We start from the raw sequence: 26441 nt of genomic DNA on the forward strand, positions 1-26441 counted from the left end.
TAGTATTTATTTCAAGGCTTGATGCAATCAGCATGATGTCATCCACAAACACAGGAACATTGAAAATCTCACACTCCACAAGGCATTCTTCTTCAACTTGGATTCTGCACTGGCCCTCCTCTCCCAATGTCAAACATCTTTGATAAGTCTACATATAAATTACCTGATATGATCAGAATCAAAGTTCTCTTTGGTGAAGCTTACAGGCAATTTTGATTATAATCTCAAAGCATAGAAGGCAGCCTTTATGGCAGTATTTTGCTATACTAAATAAAACTTTCTTAAAAATCAACAAATAACAAGCACAGTGGGATTTTGTATTATTTATAGCTTTCAGTTGTATGATACTAAAGATGTGGTTTACTGTGGAATATTGCTTGTGGAACTCTTCCTATTCCCTACCCATTTCCTCCTTGAGGATATCCTCAATACAACAGAGATGATTCTTATAAAAATTGTATATAGATGAAAAAGGAGAAATATAGGTCAATAGTTATTGAAGTTCCCTCAAGAACTTTTTCTTATATTAATAAGGTCTAAAAATGTTTTCCCTCATATCTTTGGTTTAGGTAGCTGGCTAATCAACTCCCTAATGCCTTCCCAATTATATTGCCTCCAGCATGGATCTTTTCTATGTACAGTTGGCCTAATCCTGGTGCTTTTATTATCTCTTGAAAGCCATTTCCATCTTCTCTAAACCTGACCAGCACTGTAACATTAATGTTAAAATACAGTGTCTCTACTTACTACTCTTGATGATTAAAAAAGTTTTTTATTAAAATCTTTACAGATTTTTTTTCCTACTGTCCCTCCTCCATTATCAACCTAAAAGGTTCTCAGGATAACATTATTAGGAGGATCTCTCACCAAGCTTTCTCTTTTATTGTTTTTTAATTTTTTTAATTTTCAAAACATATACATAGATAGTTTTCAACATTCACTCTTGCAAAATTTTGTATTCCAAATTTTTTCCCTCCCTTCCCTCCATCCCTTCCCTTAGATGGCATGTAATGCAATATATGTTAAAACATGCACTCTTTCTCTACATATTTTCATAATTATCATACTGCATAAGAAAAATTAGATCAAAAAGGGGAAAATGAGAAAGAAAATAAAAAACAAGCAAACAAAACAAAAAAGTGAAAATACTATGTTGTGATCCACACTCAGTCCCCACAGTCCTCTCTCTGGAAGCTGATGGCTCTCTCCATCATAAGTCCATTGGAACTGGCCTGAATCACCTCACTGTTGAAAAAAGCCACATTCATCAGAATTGATCATTATATAATCTTGTTGCTTTCTCACCAAGCCTTCTAATGGTCAAGATAGAAAAATCTTTTGTTCAAACCCCAACATCAGAAGAATATCCACTGGCTTGCTAGACCCCCAAAATAAAAGAATTATCTGCAAGAATATAAAAGGTTTTTCATTATTCAAAAGCACCAAAGCAACTAGGCTTTTCTGCTGACAGATGTGCTTAATAAAGGTTGATATATGGACTACACAGGGAAAGAATAATGGCCTTGCCTCTTTAGCTTTCCTTTTATTCTGGATTAAAATCATCTTGATGCTAAAAGAGGACAATGGAATGTCTAAACTTAGTTACCTCTAGGTAACTAACAAAAGTCTAAGATCTCTGCCCAGAGGTAGGGGGAAAAAAAGGAAAATCTTAGCCTGAGTACACCCAGTTTGACTTTGGTTTAGCTAGTTGTAATGACTGTCTAAAAAAGTTGTCAACTTGCTCTCCAAGAGATTCTACCTTTTAAGAGTCTTACTAGACTAGAGCTGACAGGGCCCACAAGATAATCTTGATGGGATGAAGCCTGAACTAAGTAGAGACAGAGGAAATGGATTCAAACCTAATTTCTAAGATTTACTATCTTGTGCAAGTCACTTAAACTCCCAATCTCAGCTTCTCATTTATAAATTGAGAAGGTTGCCTAGATGGTCCCTAAAATTTTACTTTTTATATTTATATGCATTTTAACTTTTATATCTATATTTTTATATTTTATATCTATAATTATATAAACTTGCAGAATAACCTTTTCAGGGTTATCCTGTCCAGCAGCTTCCATAGGACCACTGAGGACCAGCAGAGCAGCCTGCTCCACTGAACATGCCATGCTCTCTAGGGAGAAAATTCAGTTAGAACAGAATGATAACATCATCAGAAGAAATAAGTAGTTCTATAGCATCAAGAAGGTTTATGGGAGGAAGTGTTTTATTAAGAATTTTTTTACTTTGCTATTTCACTAAATAATTTTGCTTATATAGAGTTATATCTTCTGACCAACTGGAGAAAAATAAATGTCAATGGCAGCCTCATAAGTTATAATTTTAAGTGGCTGCAGACATGCCGAGTTCCTTGAGGCTTATTATTTTGGTGGCCTTCCATATGAGAGAAATGCATCCATGTATGTGTATGTATGTATATATTTATGTATGTATGCATGCATCTATCTATATGTGGGTATACAGGTATATACATGCATGTATGAACATATACACATATATGTATATGTACACCTATACATATACATGTGTTTACATAAATGTAAATTGGACCAGTTAGATGCATTATGGGGAGAAGGAAGATTTAAATTCAAATGTCGTCTCAGACATTTACTAATTCTGTGACCCTGAGAAAATCATTTAACCTTGTTTGCCTCAGTTTTCTCATCTGTAAAATGAGCTGGAGAAGGAAATGGCAAGCCACTTAAATATCTTTGCCAAGAAAATCCCAAATGAGGCACAAAGCATCAGACATAACTAAAACAGGTGAAAAACAATAAAACATATAAATCAATAAATCTATTTTTTCTGAATTTATACTTTCAATTCTTATCTTAATCAACTTGGTCATCCTATCTATCTATCTATCTATGTGTGTGGGTATATATCACGTAAGAAATTATGTGGTTTAGTATATAGAGATTAAAATTTCCTTTTTTGGAAACTTTTGTGTTTTGGGCATTGGAGAGAAAAAATGTACTTAGAGATTTTTAAAAAGCTATTTCAATTCAAATCAACATTTATTAAGTGCCTATTGAGAATCTCAAATTCTTCAAATCTCTCCCAACTCTCATCCATCCTCCATTTGGCTGACAAAGTGATTTTCCTAAAGTACAGATCTGATCATATCACTGAATCTCATATTTATATTCAATAAAGTCCACTTACTTTCTATTTCCTCCAAGATCACTTATTGACTCCTAAGACATTTACAGCACTTTACAATCTGGTTCTTTTTCATCTTTCCAATCTTCTTTCACTTTTTTCCCCTCTATACACTCTGTGAACCAACCAAACAAGTCTATTTGCTCTTCTTTGCATACGACAATATATCTCACCAATCAGTGCTTTAGCCTTGACTCTACCCTCTGCCTGAGATACCCTCCTTAATTACCTCAGCCTTTTAGCTTCCCTGGCTCAGCTCAAACATTCTTTAGGAAGCTTTTCCCAGTTCTTCCCAGCATCCACTGATAGGATCACATTCTCTACAATCTGTATATATTTGTAGGTACCTAGTTATTTACATGTTGTCCCTTCCAATAGAATGTGAGCTCCTAGGTGTTTTGGACTTTCTTTGAATTTCCATCAACAGGCACAGTGGCTGATGCAAAATTAATGCTTAATAAACGCTTTCTGATTTAACAGACTATGCTAATTTATAAAAATTTGTTCCTTCATTTTAAAAATTCTATTTATTTATTAAATATGAATTTAAGAAATAAAATAAGCATTTCCATAAAAGTAGAATAGGGAAAAGAAGATTTTACATATGAAACTTCAACTCTTGTTATGTACAATTTGCTATTCCTTTTAAATATATGAGTTATTTTGTAACTTTCATTTTTTTCTTCCCTCTACCTCCAGAGATAGCTACCATTAGACACAAACATACATGTGTGTATATGTCTATATTCATGTATATATATATATATACACACATACATATCTTTACATATATATGTAAAGTCATTACCTATTTCTATATAATTTGAAAGATAGGTAACTTGTAAATTATTCTCCATTTCTGATACAAGGAAAAGAATCCTACATTTGGATTCAGAAGATCTCAAATACCAGCTCTGCTATTTAGTACCTGTGTGACTTTAAGCAAGTCTATTTATCTCTGGGGACCTCATTCCCTCATTTATATAATGGGGATAGGTAGGAAATGGAATTAGGTGATGTTTAAATTCCTTCTATATCTATGAATTATGAATATTAGTTTCCAAAAATGCCATATTCTGTCTCTCTCCAATGCATATGATGATCTTATTTTCTGTCTTCAGGCATTTGATCTATGTTCCATGTCTGGAATGCTCTCTGTCTTCATCTTCACTTCCTGACTTCCCTGACTTCTTACTTCTTTCAATTCTCAAATGGGAGTCCCAGTTTCATCCATTAGCCTCTGTGGTCCTACTTAATCCTGAGACATATACATATATATGTGCTTGTGTATGTAAAAATACATATGTACACATATATGTGTGTATGCATATAAACGTATATGTATTGTATGCATAGATGTAGACAGGCGGATACATATAGACTAGTTTGTACAGTTATTTGTATACTATTTCCATTAGACTGTGGGCTTATGAAGAATAGGAACTATTTTATCTTTCTCTGCATTCCCAACACTTACCACAATGCCTAATGCATAGTAAGCACTTAACAAATGCTTGTTGACTGATTGACCTAACTTTGCCCAGGTATTATTTCTTCTATGATGTCTTCTCAGACCATTCCAGCCTTCTCCCTTCTTCAAATTTATAGCACATTGTCAACGCCACTCATTTCACAATTATATGCAGGCATATTCCACCATACGGCTGCTTTAAATAAAGTCATTTAGCATCCTACACACAGTATAATGTCATTAGGAGGATTAGCCCAGCTTAGTTCCCTGCCAATTTCAATGCCCTCCCTACTCTTGACCAGCTGTGCACTCCTGGACATCCCCACCAGTCTCCATTCATCACAACTTCACCAGATGGCTTCCTGTACCCTTCCCAATATGCTCTGCTCAGTATCAATTCCATTTCAGCCCTCAGGCTCCAATTCCACTTCTATGGAACTGCCTTCTACAACCTCATTTCACTTGACATTGTATTTTCATAGAATCAATTAAGAACAAGATGTCTTCTGACTTCTCCTATATTGTCATTTTACTTCATTTTTTATATCATTACTTTAATTTTCGTGTTATTATGCTCAGCTTCCTTAATCAGTCTGGGAGGTTCTTGATAGCAGGGATCATGCCATAAACATGTGCCTTCTACAATATTTAGCTTGAGAAGTGGAAACAAGAGTAAGAAGGAATACCAGAAGACAGTTAGTTATATAATGGGTGTAATTATACTGAAAGAAGATGGCAATCCTTCAGAGTCCTGACCCTAGAAAAGGAGCCCAGGAGAAAGGCACCATGAAGTGGCAAGAAGGGACCAATTATGTCCCACAGTTTCATAAGATCATAAGGTAAAACACATAGATGTCAGAGACGCTAAGAAATGAATGTGCCCAATTTCTCAAATTCCAGAGTTCTGGAACAAAGCCCTCTTCACTCAATGCTAGATACTCATATAATTGTGGACTGATTTATTCTCTTCAAAACCACAGACTAAAGTTGATTGTTCAAATGTTAGCATCTAAATCAAAACAAGAAGGAAAAATTATAGTCACAAGACCTAAAGAAACTAAAGTAAACAAATTCTACCATACTCCATCTTTCCAGTCTCAGCTGCCCAAGTGAAGAGGACTCAACAAATCTATTTCAAGAAATTAAACAGACTAGGAAAAAGTCCTGGTCTGTCAGACAGGGTTCACACTTATCATATTAATGAATTTAATCATACTGTATGTATCATAAAGAGCATTTCAAACTTTTCCAGAGACTACAAATATAGTTATTGAAGTTTTATTGAACCCACATGATGAGGTAAGCTATAGGGAATATTTTAGGTAGAATTAATTTCTTATATTATGAGAGTAGGTCCTTTTAAAAAAAAAACTTTGCTTCCTATAAATAATATCATGGGAAAGAGATGTGAAATGCTTAGAATTAATGACTGGGAATTCAGTACCTTAAAATTTTTGGCATTCTAAAGTAGTGATAGGTAGATCAGAAGTAGATGAAGAAAGAAATGATTGAATATAAAATAAACATAGCCAGAAAGTTGTAATATATTTAGGATAAGAATAGACCTGTGATTTCACAGGTGTAAAGAATACTTGGTGTGGAAACTCTTTCCACTGATACAGATGGAAAAACTAATCTGCACTTACATTTTAAGAAAATTATGACATGCCCACAGTCCCATAGCAAGTAGAATGTCAGAAAAAGAACCGAAAATCAAGCCTTCCTGCCTTCAAGTTGACCTTCTGATTATTACACCAAACTATCTCTATATAAACATTTGATGCTCATTTCATTCCTGCCTCAAGGCCCAGCACTCTATCCATTGCACTACCTACCTATTTATTTGCATTGCTATTCGTGTAGTTTAATTGTTTTTCAGTCATGGACAATTCTTTGTGGTCCTATTTGGGGTTTTGTTGGCAAAGATGCCATGTCCTTCTCCAGCTTATTTTATAGATGTGGAACTGAGGCAAACAGGGTGAAGTGACTTGCCCCCAGGGTCACAAAGCAACTGTTTGAGGCTGAATTTGAGCTCAGGAAAATGAGTCTTCCTGATTTCATACCTAGTACTATCTCTGCTGTACCACCTAGGTACAGATACAGACAGACAAACACATATATATGCATATACATACATACAGTGGATACACATATATCTACACAATATATACATCCATATATATGTGTTTATATAGTTGCATATACATATGTACATATATATGCATATGTGCATATATATAGCTATGTGTATGTCTATATATGCAATATATATGCAAAATAGCTAATTGTTTTAAGTTATCTAAATTTCTCTAAAATTGTTTTTGTAAGTTATAAAAAATAAGATAAATAGATATAAATACAGACTAGAATTATAAAAAAAAAAGCAAACAAATAAATACAAACACAGACTTATAAAATCATGACTCCAAAATAGAAGGAAAAGAAATATGTTTAAGACTAAGGAATTCATCAAATCACAGAGCTATTTTTTTCTTCCATGCTGGATCTACACATGACTCCTTCAGAACAGTGAATTATTTTTAAGGTAAAGACTTGCCAGCCATTAGTTATAAGCATTTCTCAGCCCTTTGGCATGACTCTGATCAAAGGAACAAAGTTTAGATGACAACCCTCTAAAAACATCTCAAGGGGAGTTGTTACACCTATGTCTCTTTGTGACTCATGAGCTGTCTATCTGAAAATCAGCAGTTCTCCTTTGTTTGCAGAGCCAATATTGTCTTCACATGCCAAAGATGAATCTGATTTCCCTGTTACTTTGTCTAAGTGCCCCTCTAGCAAGTCATCATTCCTTGTCTCTAAAGGGGGAAAACAACCTTTATTTAGGCATAATCTATATTTTCCTCTTTGTGCTGCTGCCTACATTATACTGAACAATTTTTTTTTGTTTGTTTTACCAAGATTAGGATGTGGCAAATGAAGACGGCTTCTCATTTCTTGAACTGTGAGGAATCTCTTGTCAAGAAGTAAGTGTTCCATTCTCCATTCTTCTTTTCTAAGCACAAGATAATTTTTCCATATGGTACTTGAAGAGGGATGACAACATCTACACATAATGTTGATGACAGAGTCTTACCATAGCTTGGGCTCCTATTGCTTATCACAGCCAAGGAAACATCTATTTGAGTAAGACTGAAGACAAAAGGCACTATCATGAATTTAGGTGGACACCTACTGCTTTTTCTCCCACTAAAATTATTGATACATATTCTACTACATCTTCCTCCTAATCCCTGCATCATACCCTAACTTCTAGAATAATTTCCTTTCAATAACACTAAGAAAAAAAAAAACATTTATTTTATTCTTAATTGATCAAACATGCCTACTTTGGACTTAATTTTTGGCAAAAATAGAAATTTTAAAAAATATATCCTTGTGCTATGTTTTTAGGTATTCTCACATTTTAGATGTTTTCTAGCACCTAAAGAAATAAGTAAAATCTGATTTATCCATTCATAAATCAATATTGCTAGGAGGATTTGAAAGGGTAAACTTTCCTACTGATACTGCTTGGAGCCCTGCTCATTGGCACCTAGAACTCAAGAGAGTAGCCTCAATTAGAAGCTTAAAAATATTTATCCTGTGATTAAAAGAAGTTTTTCTGCCAAAAGAAAAAGACATGTTCTGCCACTTGTGAAATTTGTGGCAGATCAATTCACCTCTTTGACCCTAGTTTTTTTAAAATCTATAAAATATGAAAATTGGAAGAGATGAGCTTCCAGTTCTAACAAACAACAAATATAAAGTTACAACCTGCACTCCAGTAATAATCTTTAACTTCTCCCTTCCCATATCTACCTTATCCCAATAAAAAATTGAGAATATACAACTGAGAAGGAGGGGTTTGCCTAATTTTCTCTAGATCTGGTCTCCAGACCTTTTTTAAGTCACCTCCTGAACATATTACCTCTCCCATTTACTTCTATATGCCTGCAAGCTCTCCTTTATGTGTCTTCTTCTGTTTAAGAAGTTCTGTATTTAAGAAGGCAGGGGTGTCATGCTTTCTTGTATTTATATCCCCAACATTTAGCACATTGATTGGCACATAATAAGAGTTTAATAAATGATCTATATATAGACCTTTCAATCAAGCCCTGAAGATCGTATGATATTCTATGGCAAACCTATTAATTAGAAGTAGAAACTAGAGACAGATTCTTTTAGAAGAAGTGTTCTTAATCTTTTTTTTTTTGGTGTCATGAACATTTTTGGCAACCTAGCAAAATCTTTGGATTCCTTCTCTGAATGTTTTTAAATGAATAAAGCAAAATACACAAGATCACAAAGGAAATCAATTATATTGAAATACAGTTATCAAAATAATTTTTAAAAATTCACATCAGGTTAATGATCTTAGTTTTTAGATGTTGCTGAATAGAAAAGCTACAATTATTAAGCAGAAGATATTCTAAAGACTGTCCTGAGCTGCCTTCTCTTTTCTTTCAATAACTCTGTGTTCATGATTCCCAGATCTTTATATCCAGCCCTCAACCCTATTTCCTGTGCTCTAGTCCCACATTTTGAACTGCCTAAATGTCATTTCAAATAGGATTTTCTGGAGATATCCTAATTGCTTTGCATTTCGCAATTATTATTGTCATTATAAGAACTAGATCTCCCTTTTTCACTCAGACTGGAAGCACAATGTTGTCTATTCACAACTGTGTTCCTAGCTTAGCAAAGGACCTGTCATCTTCTCTATGAAGTGGACTAGTTTGTCCCTCCTTAGGTAACCTGGTAGTATGTCTTTCCTTGGAGCTCACCATACAAAAGCTGAACTTTGGTTGGATACCCAATCAGTTTAACCCAGTGCAGCTCAGAAGTCCCATCAGGAAATCTACCAACTTCAGCCTTCCAGATAGTTACAATTAGCATGAACATATCTACATGATCAGTAGAACTCTATCTTTCCCCAAGAACCCTCCCTTCTTCTGAAATTCCCTATTACTGTTAAAGGCACCACAACAATTCTCCTATTCAACCAAATTTGAAATCAAATTTTACTTTCTCAAGTCTTCATTCCACCTCACCCCGCTTATTTAGTCAACTGCAAAAATCGTGTTTCCATCTATTTGATTTCATCACCTTTCTTTCTACTCACAGACAATCCTAGATCAGGAACTTACCACCTCTTCTCTGAACTACTACTGCAAGAGCCTCCAAATTGTTTTCCCAACTTCAATTCTCTCCCCACTCCAACCCACCCTTCCTAAAACATAGATCTGATCATATCATTTCCCTACTAAATAAACTCCCAATTATGTCTGGAATCAAATATAGATGTCCTCTTTGTGATATTTAAAATTCTTTACAATCACAGCCTCACTATCTTTCCAGTCTTCTTATTTCCTTTGCCACATTCTACAGTTTTAGCCATACTGGCCTATTAATGGTTCCACAGATAAGATGCTCTGCTTCCTGTCTAGATGTCTCTTCAGTGGCTCTCTGCCCACCTGTTGAAGACTTTAGCTTAACAAGGCCAAGATCTCCCATTTCATCCAGGGTCATCTCTAGTGGTCCTGAGCTGTATCTGGTCACTGAACCCAGATGGCTCTGGAGTGGAAAGTGATGCAGATGAACCTGGCACAGACCTCCCTCACTTAAATCCAACTCACTTGCATGTCTTGGCATAGTCTCCTTGATGTGATAGTCTTCTTCCAGAAGGACAAAAAACAACAACAGCATCCCTCACCCCGAAGGTCCTCCCAGTCATCAGCATCTTACAATCCATGGTTTCCTTCTAGACTCAGCTCAAGCACCCACCCACAAACCATGGGCTGTAAACTCTTTGCCTTTGCTTAGAGTTTCTCATGTTTGTACAACTCTTGTAATAAATCTAGTTGCAACATTCTATCTTATGGATTTGTGATACTGTTTTTGGTTAATAATACAAGCAAGTATCTAGGACTGAAAGAGTCCTCAGAGGACAATCCTCTTCCCCATCCTTAGAGTATAAATCCTTTAGGTCTGGAACTGTCTTTTGTCTTTCTAAGTTCTTAGCACAGTGCCTGGCATATTTGTTACTATTCACTTATTTTAACTCTGTCAAACTCTTTGTGGCCCCATTTTGGGTTTTCTTAAAAAAATATTGAAGTAGTTTTTAAAATTTCATTCTCCAGCCCATTTTACAGATGAGGAAACTGAGGAAAACATTTTACAGATGAGAAAAAACTTGACTGAGGAAATCCTATCTTAGTATATCAGTTAGCATTTCCTAAATCATACCCTTGTTTTAAATAAAAAATAAACCATTAATTCTAATATTTGTGGTTTTCTTTGTTGAAATATCAATCTCTTTCAGACTAAGATAGTTATATTTCTACATCCCAGATTCAGTTCCAAAGAGAAAATAAGATGAGTGCATGCTTTCTCCACAAATAGTTACTGCAGATATAAGACATTGTTTTTCCTATTGATTAGTGGATTTCTACAGAGGAATCCCATTTTAATATAGTTATACTTTGGAATTTCTTTGATTGCTGTCATTGTTGGTGACTCTGAAGTTGATAGAACACCAAGCTTGGAATCAGAAAGATTCATCTTCTGAGTTCAAATCTGGCCTCAGTGTGATCCTAGGTAAATCATTTAACCTAGTTACCTTAATTCCTCATCTGTGAAAAAAACAAAACAAAACAAAACAAAACAAAACAAAAAGCTGGAGAAGGAAATGACAAACCATTTTGCTATCTTTGCCAAGAAAATTCCAAAATGAGGCCAAGATGTTTTAGATCCAACTGAAACAACTGAAGAAATACAAAAAATAATTTGTTATTTATTTATTAACCACTATTTAAGATGTCACATCTTTACCACTGCTTTCTACACTAAGGTAAATTATTCTGAAATGATCTTACAGAAATTCACATTTATATAGCTCTTTACAATTTCTAAAGTGCTTAATTCACAACAACCAAGCAAAGCAGATTGTCCAAATGTGATCATCCCATTTTACAGCTTAAGACACTGAAGCTCAGACAGATTGTATCCTTTCCCATAGACAATAGACACATAACTAATGTTAAGTGACAAAGCTGAGAGTTGAGTTTATAGCCAGAAGAACTGAATTCCCTTCTGATTACCAGTTCAGTGTCTTTTCTCATTGTTCTAGTGAAATAGTTAATAAATAATTATCCAATGTATACAAATCTTAAATCAGTAATAAGCAACTGGGAAACAAAATTTCTGAAGACTGCAAGAAAAGGAAAAAATAGCTGAAGTAGTCATTTACAGCAAACATTAAATCTAGGGAGTAAAATGAAAGAACAACCTTCAAGCATTTTAGAAAAAAAATGTCAAAATTCTTATTAATGCATCAGCTTCACTGCTGCCATTCAGAATGAGAAAGGTAAAATAAATCTAATCACGTTTGTATAGTACAAAACTAAGATAGACAAGTTCACTATCAATTATCCTAATTTCCAGAGCAACCTTCCAACAGGCTGGTGTGGCACAAAGAGCATTAAATTAGGAATTAGAAGATATGGACTCTTCTCCCATCCTCCTCATTCACTAGCTGTGTGACACTAGGCAAGTCATTTCCCTTTGTAGAAGCTGTTTTCTCACCTGAGAAATAGGTGTCATAAGTCAATCTTTATCTAGGAGGCAGCTATGAGGCTCAAATGAAATCATAGCTATACAATGTTTCATAATAGCAAAACAAAATAATGTAACACTAAAATTCGGTGAAAATATTTTCAGAGGAAAAAAATCTTTTCAAACAGTATGTAAAGTACTCCAAGAGAATGAATAAGATTTTCTCCCAATCATAAAAACATATAGGAGCATAGAATTCAGATGTAAAAGAGATGTTAAAGATGATGTCATCCCTCACCTTCACTTTATAAAGAAGGAAAGGAATTCTCAAAAAATATCACTTGGCTAGTAAGTATCAGAGCCAGGGATTTCCTGTGACTCTTCTGACTTTAATTCTAATTCTCTTTCCACTATATGTCGCACCATTAAGAAAACAACTCTTTCATGAGGAAATCCCCTGTCATATCTAAATCTGATAGAGAACTTTGTTTTGTAAAAGATAGAAAATTTTTACTCTCCCTGCAAATAAGTTCAATTAATAAACATAAAATTCTGCTTCACCAAAGCTGACCTGCCAAGAGTATTTACAAATTATAATGTAAAGAGCACAGGATTGGGAGTTGAGAGATTTGTATTTGAATCCCAGCTCTGACACTTGTCAACAGTTTGACCTTGAGCATTTATGATTCTTCAAGTTACCTTCCTTCTCTATAAATCTGGTTATAATGGATTATCTCTAAAGTTCCTTTCATTTCTAAGTCCTTTGACATACTTTACAATAGTAAAGGATCACCTTTATATGAGTTGGTTTTTTTCTGCATTATACAAAGCTTTTTGCTCACAACAACCCTTTGAGGTATGTGGTAAAAGCATTACTTATCCCTTTTTTCAGAGAACTCTAAAATGAGATTTAGAGAGGCTAAGTGATTTGTTCAGAATCACACTGGCTGAATGACTTGAGTTGAGAACCAAGTCTACATCTTTAGATTCCAAATCTATCACAAGACTATTTCTTAGTTCTTGGTTACAAGGCTCTGAAACTTCACAGAGTGGGAACATTTCACTCCATCAACAATTCAATAGCTACATAATAACTCATGTTGAAGTTATGTATAATCATCCTATACCTACAGCATCATAAGGACTATGATGCCTACTGTAATGATAAAAATATGTCATTATAGCATTAAATATGTAATATATCTATTAATTCCAGGAAAGATGAGTCCCAAACCCTTTCCCAGGTTCACAAATGCCCCAAGCAAAGAAAATATGACTGGGTACCTAAAAAGAAAAATCTAATCTTATACTGCAAACTTGAATGCATTCCTTTCTTTCTCCTCTATCCCTATTTATCCTTTGGATTAAAGATAAGTACATGACACAAAGATACCAATTTATATCTTTTGATGTTTTATCTTTATCCCTAACCAATGTTTCAGAAATTCCTAGGAGAAAATTGTGAGTTTAGGTGACAAAAACACAAAAGGAGAAGAAAAGCAGAAAGATTCCTAAAATAAATTATCCCATTTTGACAAAAAAGTTGGTCCCTGGGGAATAAGACATCCAAAAATTATAGGATGTCATTTTTGCCAAGCCTTTTTCTGATATTTTTCCTTTCATGCAACATATGCCTCATTTTAATGTTTCTCTTATAAGACAGTTTATTCAAAGGTAAAAAAAAAAAAAAAAAAGCACAGGCAGTCCATTCAAAAAGATTTCTGCTGTAAAAGCTTTGTTGTAATTTTTCATTTGATATGACAATTTGTCACTTCAAAACAAAACCAGCAATATTTTACTGACAATCTTAAGGATGAAACAGAGTTTCTTAAAGGAGATACAACATGTAGGAAATCTGTACTTTTTAGGGGAAAGAAAAAAATTATAGTCCCTAATAAAACATATTACAATGGCTGAAATATCTAGAATGTATAGACAGCAAAAGATGAAGTATGCAGCAAAGGTCCACGCACATCATTTTTTTCTTTTTTTTTTTTGCCAATAGGTTTCTGAGGTCATGATATTTATGCTGCAATTTTGTATGATACAAACATTCCATCAATTCCTCAATATAACTGATGATGGGTACTTTGCTCTACAGGCAAGTTGTCTCTTCCAAGTACTCATATTCTGATAACCCATGTTTGTTTTAATCCTATTCTCATCTTCAAAAGGACAACAAATGTATTCTCTTGGCAGAAATGATTAGTATATAGAAAGCATAATTGAGTCTTCCTTAAAGTTGTTTGAGGATTTGTTCTATACATTAAAATTAAGAATATACTCCTCAATCTTCCTATTCAAGTTATACTCACAACTTTATTCTCTAAATCTAACAAGACCTCAATTTTAGAAGATTCATGAAAAAGCATCTATACAGAAAAAAAAACACCAATGTAAATTCATAGTTCAGAGCATTTTTTTTTTTACTAGTGCTCATTCCTTCATGAGTTTAGCAGGCACTCCAGAGACCTGTACAAGAGTTTCTAAATCATGTCACTTTCAAACCCTGATCCTTATTCTCTTCTATTTTCACCCCCAGACATAACAGCAGCAGGGATAGAGGAAGGTTAATAAATTTCAATGGTGTGGTATACATATTTCTGCTTATTTCTTAAATCTTATTTATTAAAGACTCCTGAATTTTTATTTATAAAAGCTACTTAAAAAAAAATCTACCTTCTAATCTAGTTTCCAGAAACTAGTACATTCCAGGAAAGATAATGAAAAATAACAATACCTCTATGCTTTGCTTATTTTACTCGGGGAAATGCCAATACATGGTCTTTCAGACAAACTTCTTCCCCTGTATTACTCAATTAAAAGCAAGATACTGCAGTTTTTCATCTTGAGCAAAAATTACATTTTCTGGGTCACTTTCTTAGTCTCACAGGGCCACTTTCTATGCAGCTTTACAGAAACAGTAAAAGGAAAATGCTTAAATGCAACCGGTTTCAATGTCATACTTGCAAAATGCAAAATGATTTGGGGCTTTTTCCTCCTTTCAGTTCCCAAACAAATATATACAGATACTTTATTCTGCACCTTCTTTCCTCCGCACGGGAAAAGACTCCCTTTGCTTTGTCCAAAACCCCAAAGGAGAAAGTCCTACCATAGGGGAGGAAAGAGAGGGGAGGAAGTCAATGAATCTCTGTTTCTTATTACAAGTTTCTACAATTGAAACGCCCATTTAAAAGACTGAAAATGATCATCGAAAATGTTTTCACTCGACATTTATGGTAATATTCTTTTTGCTTCCTCCCCCCCCCCATATTTCTCAATGTATAGCTAGGTAGATACACATGTATATATATAATATATAGATAGATAATCCTTGATATATGCATATATGCCTATATATAATAGTGGGTATATTGCTTTTATATATACATATGCACACATAAATAAAATTAGTGTGCGTGTATATACACATATCTATATGTGTATAGAAAGATCCTCACAGGACAGATATGTAACCCAGCATAGCCATATCACACATGCTTTCCTCTTGGCATACATATAGCTGACATGCATTTCCATATTAGACGCAGGCAAGTCTTTGAGTACTTATTCATAATATACACAGAAGCTGAAAAAGATAAGCATGAATGGGAGGGGAGAAAGGGAACGCAGTTTTTAAGCACCTTTCCCCCACGTTTTTCACACATTTTTTTTTTTCTGTCCCAACTACAATTACCTTAGCAACCAAAGAATTGTCTTTTATTTTCCCTTCTGCTTAGAAAAAAAAATGTTATTCTCCTCGGGGACCAGCTCGAGCCTGGTTCATGGCAGAGAGAGAGAGAGAGAGAGAGAGAGAGAGAGAGAGAGAGAGAGAGAGAGAGAGAGAGAGAGAGAGAGAGAGAGAGAAGGCAGACAGAAAAACAGAGAGAGACAGATAGACAGAGACAGAGAGAGAAAGAGCAAAGACTCCCGCAGCTTCTTTCCTTGGGGATAAGTGCGGGCTCGTATTCAGGCTCTTCTCCAGATTTCTTTGCTCTTCTTCTTAGTTTCCTAGGACCCGACTCCAGGACATCCCTCAGAGGAAAAGCCAAGAGAGGAAAAGCTTCTGAGAAGCAGCCCCTGATAACATGGTCCTCTGAGCGCTGGAGCACAACTGGGTGCTCCAAGTCCTTGTTTTGATTCGTTCTCCTCGGTTCCCAGCCCTCTTTCCCCCGGTGCAGCTTAATGTTTCTCGGCAGCCCCCAGAAGGCGGAGGGATAGTGCGCCTCCGCCTCCACCCCCGCCGGACTCCGCGTCTCCTCCTCCTCCTCCTCTTCTTCCTCCTCCTCCTCCTCTTCCTCCTCCTCCTCCTTTTCTCCCTTTTCCGCCTTTCCCAGCAGCGGTGGGAGCCGGGGGCTGAAGTCTGGACCCGGGCGAGGGAAGCAGGCAGTCCGCGGCCGCTACCGCCGCTGCTAAAGAGGAGGAAGCAGAAGTCGCTGCCTTAACTCTCCAAGAATTGTTGCTGAGGCACTCCGCGAGCTGCAACAGCGGCGCCCGCTGTCGAGTGCGGAGAAGAGCTGCAGCACAGACGCCCGCACCTGTGGAGGGAGCACCTGCGTTGGGGACGACGGAACAGAGCCAGCCCAGGAAGAACTGGATGGGGAAGGGAGGCGCGGAGCGGGGCGGGGCAGGACCACCCTCGGGAGAAGGGTCCCCAAGGGCCACACAATATGCAGAGAAAGCATTCAATTTGCATTTGCTTGGGAATGAACAAATTGTAACACTAGGACTTGATTTGTTTGTTTGTTTTGTCTAGACGTAAAAAACGAAACGGAGAAAATGTCAACGATGCCGCTTAAAGCAGTGTGTCTTGTATGCTCTCCCTACCCCGCAACGAGAGCTGATTGTTAAACATTTACCAGCGGACCCCTGTCTAGAGAAACTTCCCAAAAAAGGCCTCCCACCTGAGAAAAATAGAATTTAAGCTCAGTCTTAAAAGAAGCTAAAGAGAGGAGGTAAGAGAGAGCCTTCCTGCTAGATGGGGGTGGGAGTGGCGGAAAACAAAAATGGACCCAATGATCCCTGCAAAGAGTTGAGGACCCTAATTTGCCCGTCCTAAAGTGGAAAGCTGAAACTGATTTCCAAATTGTCCTACAAATCGGGCACTTTGCTGAAAGTTTTGGACATTTCTTCCCTTTCAGGATGTTAGTTCCTTATCGTCAATCTTTCTAGTTGTTCCTAAATTGCCCCTAGGTAGCCCCTGGCTTTGCTTACATTGCATTGTACTGAGCTTTAGAATCTAGGATGCCACTAGCTTTGTTTCAATTCGAGTCAAATCAATCAATAAGCATTTTTGGAAGCCTATTATGAGATGGGAACAGAGACTAAGACAAGCGATGTCTTCAGGGAATTTGTATTGATGGAGAGAATGTGTACATATGAAGTCAACCAGCTTTTATTAACTACCTACTAAGTGCCAGACACGATGCTAAACTGGCAAAAAAAAATAATAATAATAATCCTTAATGTCAAGAAGCTCACAGCCTTTGGGAGAGACTACGTGCCAACATTTTTATACAAACAACTTAAGTATATAACGAATAATAATGGTAATCTCATAGGCAAAGCAACGACGTTAAAAAGGGCTCCTTGCAGAAGGTGGGATTTTACACATATATAAGTGTGTCGACAATCTTTTAATAAGCGCCTACATTGTACTAAGCACTGTGATGAAGGTACAAAAAAAAAAGGCAAAAAACAGTCCCTGTTCTCAAAGAATTTATAAATAAAAAGCATGAAGGGGAGTCATGCATACAAAGTCTGGAAATATAGATTGGGGTCAGGTGGTAAAGGCTTTAAATGCTAAACAGAGGTATTCTGTATTTCACCCAGAAGCCAAAAGGAGTTTATTGAGCCCTTTGGAACCACTGGAGTTTATGTAGTAATCAATTTAACAAACATTGATTAAGCTCCTATAAGACAATGTGTAAGCATTGTGCGAAACTTAGGGGTTAGGAATAGGGCATTATAAATATGACAGTACCTGTTCTCCATGAGTATATATTCTAATGGAAAGACACAGTTTTTATATATTACAAATAAATAAATATACAAACTTTAAATTTGCTCTTACAGGTGGGTTATTCAGTGCATGCAAAATTATATTCTTTGACTGATTTCAACTCAATAGCAGGAAATTCAAAGAGATTGCCTGACCCAGGGATCCATACATTGTCACAAAAGTTCTTCTAATTGAAAAGATGATGGAATGCATTAAATTAGGAAAGAAGTATTTTATTAAGTAACTACTATGTATTGCATATTAAGCCAGGCACCTTACAAATATTATTTTATTTGATCTTCACAATAACCACAGGAGATAGATGTTATTATAATTTCCATTTTACACTTGAGGAAACTGAGGCTAACAAATGGTAAGTGATTTGTCCAGAGTTATATCCCTAGTACATTTCTAGGTTCACATTTGAACTCAAGTCTTCCTGACTTTAGGTAGATAATATCACACCACTTAGTTGTCAAGAATACATAGGAATGGTTTGAGAAAATGACCTCTTGTTCTCTGTTCCCTCTCCAAAAAGAGAATTGCTTTGAAAACCTAGTTTGGGACAGGGGCAGCAACTGACTTAACACTCCCCAACCACTAGGTGTTTATGAGTGCATGATGTCTATTTCTTTTGTGTTTATTCTTTCAAGATCTGACATAGATAGGACCATATTAAAATCTGGAAGGCAGGGATAGTGAAGTATAAAGGTAAATGTCTTTGGGGAGAAATATATGTATACTTTTGTGTTGGTATTTCTAGCAATTTTTTTTTGTTTTATTATTTGTTTTATTAACATTTTCTAAAGTCTAGATAAATCAACCAAATAATGAGTCAAGCCTTGGTTTATAGCAACTACCAATTTGAGAGGTCTAAATTCTTACACTGAAAATTTAGTAATTGACTCTCTTTAGCACACCCCTACTTTTGAGTTGATAAGTTCAGAAAAGTCATCAAGATCCCCTCAGCCACAAAAGGAGGTAGCAGAAACCAACATGGGCGAGTAGCATCTTAAAGTGAATCCTATGGGGAGCTAGCCTGCAGGAGCTATCTACTTTACCTACTCCAGCAGTGGATTGATCTATCAGTTAAGTTCCTGTGTCTTATAAGGACTTAGCCCACTTGAGCAAGGGAGAGACTAGTTTATTTTGAAAAGTACTTGGGATACAAAGGCAAAATTAAACAGTCTCTGCCCCAAAGGAGCTTATATTCCAAAAAAGAATTTAACATACACAGATGTCAGTATGTACAAAACTATGCTGAGTAGATAAAAGGTTATCTGCTGTGTTTGAGGGAAGCCAGTAACTGTTGAGGGATGGAAATGAACAGAGAGCTCTTAAGCTGAAACTGAAAAAGAAACAATGATTTACAAGAAATGATAGTGAAAAGGGAGTACATTCTAGTTATGGGGGACATTTATTATTATACAAAGTACAAATAATTGTTAATATTATTATGTTATTCCTCTCATTGTTATATATTCAATATCCAAGTAACATTTTGTAAACTATCATTTTGAATGACTAATATTTTGATGGATTTAATTTTTCAAATCTCTACTTTAAACTGCATGTAGCATTTGTTTTATATCTACAATGTATTTATTATATTTAATCTGTATGTATGTCTTACTACCATGTCTGAAGAAAAGGTACATAAGGGCAGAGTTTGTATCTTTTCTCAAATTTGTATCTCTCCCAACATATAGCATAAGTTCTTAATATATATAGTTGGAGAGTTGAATCCAACAAACTAGAGGCCTTCCTCTATTTCTTTTAATACTGTGAGGATACTAGTGTAGGATCTGGGCTGCCCATCTGTTGTGTCATAGTGACACTATAAAAGAATTGTCAGGAAGTGTGAAATATGACTAGTAAGGAAAACAGACAATCTTTAAAAGAGAAAGGGGAAGAAAATTGAAGACTGGAGATAGGGACAAGCTAAAGAGACAAGACTTACACAATCATTAATGCAGCAGTTTTGAAATTTGGCAATTAAAACTAATAAGCAATGGGTAGAAATGTGTCCAATTTGGTAGCAATGAATTGAATTCAATATGAATTGAATTTTTTGGCCATTTTAAATAATTGTACAGTATATGTAGCTATGCCAGTTCAGAAACAAATGTTGAATAAGCAAACTGCGGGGATAAACATATTTTAATGGATTTTATTCCTCTTATGTAGACTCAGAAAGCTAAAGATCCCTTCACTTCCTATAAATCCTTCCAATCAACCTCCATCTGATCTTCCAAAGATTTCAAGGAGGAAGCTATAGTTCAGAATTAAACACACACACACACACACACACACACACACACACACACACACACAACAAATGTCCCATTTCTCTATTTAAATTATAATATATTGCTTTTATGACACAAATTTGGTACTTATACCTAACCAGAGAAAGAAAGTTATAGTTCATGCATACCCTTTCATCCAGCAGTGTTACTACTGGGCTTATATTCCAAAGAGATATTAAAGAAGGGAAAGGACCCATATATGCAAAAATGTTTGTGGCAGTCTTTTTTGTAGTAGCTAGAAACTAGAAATTGAATAGATTCTCAATTGGAGAATGGCTGAATAAATTGTAGTGTATGAATGTTATGGACTATAATTGTTTGATAAATGATCAGCAGGATGAATACAGAGAGGCTTGGAGAGACTTACATGAACTGATGCTGAGTGAGCTGAGCAGAACCAGGAGATCATTATACACTTCAACAACAACACTATATGAGAATCCATTCTGATGGAAGTGGCTCTCTTCAACAATGAGAGGATATAAATCAGTTCTAATTGATCAGTAATGGACAGAACCAGCTATATCCAGCGAAAGAACACTGGGAAATGAGTGTGGACCACGACATAGTATTTCCACTCTTTCTGTTATAGTTTGCTTGCATTTTTGTTTTTCTTCTCAGGGTTATTTTTACCTTCTTTCTAAATCCAATTTTTCTTGTGTAGCAAGACAACTGTATAAATATGTATACATATGTATATATGTATATATGTACATATGTATGTATACATATATTGTATTTAACATATACTTTAACATATTTAACATCTATAGAGCTACCTGCCATTTAGGGGAGGGAGCAGAGGGAAGGAGGGGAAACTTGGAACAGAAGTTTTTGCAAGGATCAATGTTGAAAAATTACCCATGCATATGTTTTGTCAATAAAAAGCTATAATAAAAAAAGAGAAAGTTATAGATCAGCTTAATGAATATAAATATTCACAAAAGTACACAACAATTTTACATGTGTACTAGCTGGGAGATTACAACACTTTATCATCAAGATCATATATCATGACAAGGTAGAAGTTATACCAGGAAGATAGGAGTGGTTCAATATTAGGAAAACTATCAATATGATTGTCCATAGCCATAATAAAACCAACAAAAATCATATCATTATTTCGATAGATTTAGAAAAACCTTTTGACAGATTTTGACAAAATTTCACACTCATTCCTATTTTTAAAAAGCCACTAGGGAAAAAAACCACTAGAAAGCATGGGAATAGAGCTTTCCTTAAAATGATAAATATACTTATCTAAAACCATCAGCAAGTATTATCTATAATGGAGATAAGCTAGAAGCCTTTTTTATAAGATCAGGAGTGAAGCAAGGATGATTATTATCATCACCATTATACAATATTGTAGAAATGTGATATTGCTAACTATAGGAATAAAATAGGAAAACTAACTATAGGAATAAAATAAGAAAAAGAAATATAAGGATTTAGAATAGGAAATGAGGAAACAAAACTCTCACTCTTTGCAGATGTTACTTGATCAAGAGAATTAAAATAAAAACCTAGCTCTATCAGATGTCAAATTGTATCGTAAAGTACTCACCATCAAAAACAATCTGGTGCTGACTAAGAAATAGAGATTTAAGAAATAGATCAATAGAATAAATATATTCACACCAAATAGTTAAATAAGGTCAAATTGGGTACGTAATTTAAACATAAAGGAGGACACCATGAACAAATTAGTGGCACATGGAATAGTTTTCCTGTCAGATCTATGGATAAAGAAAGAATTTGTGATCAAAAAAGAAAGCATTGCAGGATGTTAGAATTCTTAGAAGGTGCTAAGTCAGTGGAATTGATAGAGACAATGGTTGTTTAGCAGGGTGCTTAAAGTTCTCTAGATGTACTTAATACTTACCACAGTTTCACAAGGTTCACATCTTTAAAAGAGCCTATATAAGCTAGGAGCCTCAACCAGGATTCAGTCTAGGATATTCACAAGACAGAAGCCCACAAGTCCACTCTCAGAGGCGGAGTCAGATTCATTTCAACTTCTACCTTTGTGCTGGCTGGAGACATTTGGAGAGAGCTAGAGGCTGAAGCTGGCAGAGGCAAAGGACTAGTGGCAGGAACCAAGGAGAGATAGGCCTCTAAGAAAACTAACTAGGTCGAAGGAAGGAAACAATAAAAGATCTGAACTTTAATAGCTGGCTGCATTTGAGGTGACTATTACTTTGAACTGAAAGGAAGGCTGCTCCCAGAAGCCCCCCCAAGAAACCTGCTTCCAGAGAACATTATGTTTTAGAGAAGAATACTACAGCAGGATGTAACATTTATCATTTTAATTATGAATTTAAAAGATTTTACACAAGTAAAACCACTGTAGCCAAGATTGGAAGGAAAGCAAAAAACTGGGGAAAATATTTTTTGCAGAAAATTTCTCTGATAAAAACCTTGTTTCTCAAATATATAGAGAACTGAGTCAAATTTATAGGAATACAAATCATTTCCCAATTGATAACTAGTCAAATGATATGAATATGAATCAAAACTATCTATAGTCATATGAAAAAATGCCCTAAATCACTATAGATTAGAAAAATCCAGATTAAAACAACTCTAATAGATAGACTGGTATAATAGGAAAAAGATAGGTAGGTGGCAGAGTGAATAAATCACCTGACTTGAAGTCAGGGACTGATTTCAAATCTGGCCTCTGATACTTCCTAAGTACATAACCCTAGGCAAATCACTTAACCCCATTTGCCTCAGTTTTCCCATTTGTAAAATGAGCTAGAGAAAGAAATGGCAAACCACTCCAGTATCTTTGCCCAGAAAATATCGAATAGGGCTACAAAGAGTTGGACATGTCTGAAACAACAGAATAGCATAACAACATGACAGAAAAGAAAAATGACAAATGTTGAAAGAGTTGTGATAATATTGAGACACTATTGTACTGTTGGTGGAATTTTTAACTGATTCCACAAGTTTGGGAAACCATTTACAACTATTTATAAAATTGTGCATCCCTTTGACCCAGCAAGCATTAGTAGGTCCATATTATAAAGAGATTTTTAGAAAAAAAAGGAAAATTATTTATATGTACAAAAATATTTATAAATTTTTTGTGGTGGAAAAGAATTGGAATTTGAGGGATGTTCATCAACTGAGAAATGGCTGAACAAGTCGTGGAATATTATTGTGCTATATGAAATGAAATGAACAGATTGCTTTCAGAAAAACCTAAAAAGAATTACATGAACTAAAGAAAAGTGAAGAAAGAACAGAACATCTTACATAATAATAACAGTATTATACAACGATCGATTGTGAATGACAGTTACTTTCAACAGTACAGTGATCCTAAACAATTCTGAAGAATTTGTGATGAAAAATGCTATATACCTCCAGAGGAAGAACTAATGCAGTCTGAATGCAGATCAAAAGATACAATTTTTTCTTTACTTATTTTTATTTTGTGTGGGTTTTTAGATGAAACATGACTAATATAGAAATATGTTTTGTATGACTGTATGCCTTCTCCACGAGGAGAAAGAAAGGGAGCAAATGAAAGAATATGGAGCTCAAATTTTAAAAATTAATATTAACATTATTTTACATGTAATTAGGAAAATATTAAAATATTAAAAATAAAATAACATTTATTTGGGAGGAAATATAAAATATAACATAAAAACCTGACCACAAAGCAAGCCCTGTATTCACTATCTAGCTTAATCCAAATTGGACTGTTGGTTGCAGTATGTGATAGCCCCTTTGAGGGAGAAGTATGTGATAAAAGAAAGAATGGTAAGAGAAACTTTCTCTTTGAGAAATTGGCCACTTTCATGGCCTACAACTCTCAAAGAAACCTTGTGAATTTAAATGTGTGCATTGTAGAAGGAAAGAACTGAATTATCATGAGAGAAGGACATAATATTTCAAAATAAAGAAAATAAGTATATCAAATAAATTTTAAGTCACATACTTGGATGATATTTAGATAGCATACATGAGCATCTTTTCTATCTTTCTAGATCATTCCTGGGTGTTTTCCTCATATCACTCCCCTCATATCACTCCCCTACAGAGAATCAACCTAATACCCTTAAGGCCTTCTTCTGCTTCTTTCAATGTCTTAGAGGTTCTAATGTACTGTTGGAATCCTTACTAACTGCTAACTAATTAGAGTTGATCTAATCTTACAAGAAGATGTTTTGGGCAGAACCTGAAACAAGGTACTAAGTAGAACTAATTAATACAAGGCTTGTGTTCACACCTTTACTCATTGGAGTTCAATGAGTTCACACCTCCCTTGAAGCTCTTTGGGCCAGAGAGCACTATGGGAGAAAACCCACAATCCCTCTCTTAAAGGAGCATAAATAGAGCTTCAATGGGCCAGTCAAGGAAGTTCTTCAGAGTGAAGAAGCTACAAGTCGAGATTTCACCGGAATGACATGAAGAGTGGAGCTGGCTGGAGGCTGAAGAAAGCAGAGGCAGAGGCTGAAGGACAAAACCTTTGGATTTGGCGACATTCGGAGGGAGCTCTTGGAACCAAGCAGAAAGATAGACCTCTAAGCTAACCGGGCTATATTGAAGATAATAAAAGATCTGAACTTTTATCACCTGGCTGCATTTGGGAAGAAGATCACCACAGTGTACCACTTTGACTTTCCATCTGTTCTCTCCCATCCTTCAGGGATATTTGTCCTTGAAAAAATCTTTCATTCTCCTTTTTGAGAAAACCATCACTGACAACATCTGAAAGCCCATACACCTTAAATTGCCCATTGCCCATTGAGTTGCATATAATTTTAATTCTTCTGAGCTAATATTGCTCCTTGGTTCATTGCCACATAGTGCCTTCAGAACAATAATGGTATAATAGAAATCTAATCTTTCATAACAGAATTGGAGTTGTCAGGGTTGAGATGGGTGATTTTTGAACATATTTACAAATGGATTCTTCATCTTTCTAAGCAATCCACCAAGACTTGAAAAGCCAATTTAACTCATGTCATTAAAAGTGTGACTTGATATCTATGAATTTGATTCATCATATGGCAGTATAAGAGCAGCTAGGTGGCAGAATAGATAGAGTATCTCATCAGGAGTCAGGAAGACTACTTTTAAATCTGGTCTGGGACAGTCAATTCATACTGTCTCAGTTTTCTCATCTGTAAAATGTTCTGGAGAAAGAAATAGCAAACACTACATTTAATTTGTCAAGAAAATACCAAATGACATCACAAAGAGTCACACAAATGGAAACAACTGAACAATAACAACATGATGGCATAAATTATGTCTTTGTAGTTGGTGGTCCTGGGTTCACTTCCTGTGTCTGATGCTTTCTTCCTGGGTGGCACTGGGCAAGTCCTCCTTGGCCTTCACTTTCCTTTTCTGCAAAATGAAGGGTCAGATTAGATGACTTCAAGGGCCCCTTCCTCCTTCTAGATTGATGATCCTAAAATTCATCAATAGAATATAAGTTCCTAGAGGACAGGAATGGTTTTTGTTGTTGTTGTTGTTGTTGTTTTTGTCTTTATATCCCTAGCCCCTAACATAGGGTACAAAAGTTGACAATACATAACCCCATTGATTGAACTGAATTGAATTCCCACTCAAGTTTGCAGGAAAATTACTACTGGGTAAAGTGAGGCATATTTGCAGATAAATCCCATGGTATGATTATTTTTAATTAGTTGAAGAAATAGGGAAAATGGCTATAGAATTTAGGCACAGGTGGTTATAATATATAGTTTGTGAACTGTAGAACAATAAAGGAAGGTAAATGAGTTGGCAATCTGATTTCAATAACAGCATTGGCAGAAGAAGATAGGAAAATATTGTTGATGACAGTGCATTTGGTCCGTGTGTATATGGCAGCAGGTTTTTTAGAGATAATGAGTGTTGGTAACGTGTGTCCTCATTTCTCCCGGACTGTCCATTTTTG

General features: G+C 35.4%; 1 protein-coding gene across 3 annotated transcripts in view; it reads right to left on the reverse strand.

The window, feature by feature from the left end:
• Nucleotides 1-16001, reverse strand: part of RGS6 (regulator of G protein signaling 6) — a 643116-nt gene extending 627115 nt beyond the window's left edge. For all 3 annotated transcript variants that reach the window (XM_051977664.1, XM_051977666.1, XM_051977665.1), the window contains exon 1: nucleotides 15903-16001. The gene's annotated coding sequence lies outside the window, so the exon portion shown is untranslated. The remainder of the gene's footprint in view (nucleotides 1-15902) is intronic.
• Between the last annotated feature and the right edge of the window lie 10440 nt (nucleotides 16002-26441).

This window comes from Antechinus flavipes, chromosome 2 (genome assembly GCF_016432865.1).
Source record: "Antechinus flavipes isolate AdamAnt ecotype Samford, QLD, Australia chromosome 2, AdamAnt_v2, whole genome shotgun sequence".
Classification (NCBI taxonomy): Eukaryota; Metazoa; Chordata; class Mammalia; order Dasyuromorphia; family Dasyuridae; genus Antechinus; species Antechinus flavipes.